Raw genomic sequence first — 2440 nt, 5'->3', positions numbered from 1 at the left:
CGTTGACGGAACTTTGAACAGTGGACGTTACATTTTAGATGTGTTATGACCCGTTGTTCTACCTTTCATTCGATCCCTGCGAAACCCTACATTTCAGCAGGATAATGCACGACCGCATGTTGTAGGTCCTGTATGGGTCTTTCTAGATACAGAAAATGTGCAACTGCTGCCCTGGCCAGCACATTCTCCAGATCTCTCACCAATTGAAAACGTCTGGTCAATGGTGGCCGAGCAACTGGCTCGTCACAATACGCCAGTCACTACTCTTGATGAACTGTACTATCGTGTTGAAGCTGCATGGGCAGCTGTACCTGCACACGCCATCCAAGCTCCGTTTGACTCAATGCCCAGGCGTATCAAGGCCGTTATTACTGTCAGAGGCGGTTGTTCTGGGTACTGATATCTCAGGATCTATGCACCCAAACCGCGTGAAAATGTAATCACATGTCAGTACTAGTATAATATATTTGTCCAATGAATACCCGTTTATCATCTGCATTTATTCTTGGTGTAGCAGTTTTAATGGCCAACAGTGTATTTATCGCCATCGTGAATAGCCTGTATAGTTCTGCACACAATCGTCGAAGCAAAGCACTTCAGACACACGTACGAGGAGTGGCAAAGTCTGCTCTAGCACGACGAGTATACTTCCGTAGTCCACTCAGGGAATGAGCGTAGTGTGGCTGATACAGATATACTGCATCGACGAGCTAGGGAAGGTGCCTGTGGAGCTGGTTTGCCGTTGCCAACTTCTAACCTGTTATGAGGTGTCAGTTGTGTCTTTGTGTTGCATGGATGACTGTGATTACTGGTTGTAAAGTGTGGTGTTCGGCTCGTGTTGTTGTGGATGAAGGGGACGGTGGAAATACCGCCAAGGGTCCCGCCGAACTCAACGTCCCTATCCGACTGTGGCAATGTCATTCCGTGTGGCACAGCGGAGACGTTCGGAGTTTAGTTGGGGACATTGGAGCAAAGACTGCTGAGTAGGAACTTTACGCCTCCACCTCTCGTCCCCTCGATTGCAGTGAAAAAGTTATACCAGCAGAATTCGAACCGGTGTACCTCCTAGCCGAGCGCTACCGCACAAGCGTGCCTTGGCGATCTCGGCTACGGAGTTGGGAGACTTCTATAGAGCAAGTGTAAAGCTTTGAAAATGCGATCTATGTCTTCAAAGGCGTAGAGGTAGGGGAATTGTGAATTTGCCTTAAAATAACCAACAAATGTCTTGAAACTGCTGGGGTTTTCAACGAATGTTTTTAGCCGTAGGGGGCGCATTCCCGTATACTCGGCCAAAGCTGGGTAGTGAGTGATTTGAACTTTTTGGAGCGGAAAACGCAAAACTCATTTTGTAACTGTGTCATCGACATCTCGTTGCCCATTGCCTAGTTAATGACTGTGCTACAGAGGTAGACAAGTTCAGATGGTTCAAATGGCTTTGAGCCCTATGGGACTCAGTCCCCTAGAACTTAGAACTACTTAAACCTAACTAACCTAAGGACATCACACACATCCATGCCCGAGGCAGGATTTGAACCTGCGACCGTAGCGGTCGCGCGGTTCGAGACTGTAGCGCCTAGATCCGCTCGGCCACCAGCGGCCGGCGGTAGACCAGTACTGGCAATCACATGAACTGTCAACTTACGACTGGCGCCGAGGTAAATATTTAATTTAGACACGTAAGTCAGAACTCATCTCAGTTTTCTATCGTCATTCAGGTAGAAAATATAATCTTGAGAAATCGGATGAATGTTTTTATAATACCCTTATATATAAGATGGGCAACGGCCTTGCTGCAGTGGATACACCGGTTCCCGTCAGATCACCGAAGTTAAGCGCTGTCGGGCGGGGCCGGCACTTGGACTGGGTGACCATACGGGCCGCCATGTGCTGTTGCCATTTTTCGGGGTGCGCTCAGCCTCGTGATGCCAACTGAGGAGCTACTCGACCAATAGTAGAGGCTCTGGTCAAAGAAAACCATCGCAATGACGAGAGTGCGGTGTACTGACCACACGCCCCTCCTATCCGCATCATCAGCTGAGGATGACATGGCGGTCGGATGGTCCCGAAAGGCCTCTTGTGGCCTGATGACGGAGTGCATTATATGCAAGATAACCGCCTCATAAAATCCATCCTGAATTTATTTATTTAGCGTACTGCACTACTGATAAATTACATAAAAATACGAAAATGAATACGGCATAAGTACAAATTTTATTTAATCGAACAGCTGCTATGTGCTAAACTTCAGTAGCCTTATACAGACGAGGTTTGGAAGCAATGAAAAAGTCGTTTGGACCATTCAGGTAGGATCTCAATTTTCCTTCCTTGGCAACGTGCCACGTGGTCTGATTTGGACCCCCACAACCACAGCTTGGATTGCTGCAAACGGAATTTGTGCAGGTTCCATGCACACGCATTGTATCCCATTCGAATGCCATTT

The 2440-nt window shown here is 47.8% G+C and overlaps 1 pseudogene; it reads left to right on the top strand.

Moving 5' to 3' along the window:
* Nucleotides 1-1777: 1777 nt before the first annotated feature.
* Nucleotides 1778-1896, top strand: LOC124709277 (annotated as a pseudogene).
* The last annotated feature ends 544 nt before the right edge of the window (nt 1897-2440 follow it).

The sequence above is a fragment of the Schistocerca piceifrons genome, chromosome 7, assembly GCF_021461385.2.
Source record: "Schistocerca piceifrons isolate TAMUIC-IGC-003096 chromosome 7, iqSchPice1.1, whole genome shotgun sequence".
NCBI classification, from domain to species: domain Eukaryota; kingdom Metazoa; phylum Arthropoda; class Insecta; order Orthoptera; family Acrididae; genus Schistocerca; species Schistocerca piceifrons.
Note: the sequence above shows the minus strand (reverse complement) of the source record. Positions and strands in the feature narration are given on the sequence as shown.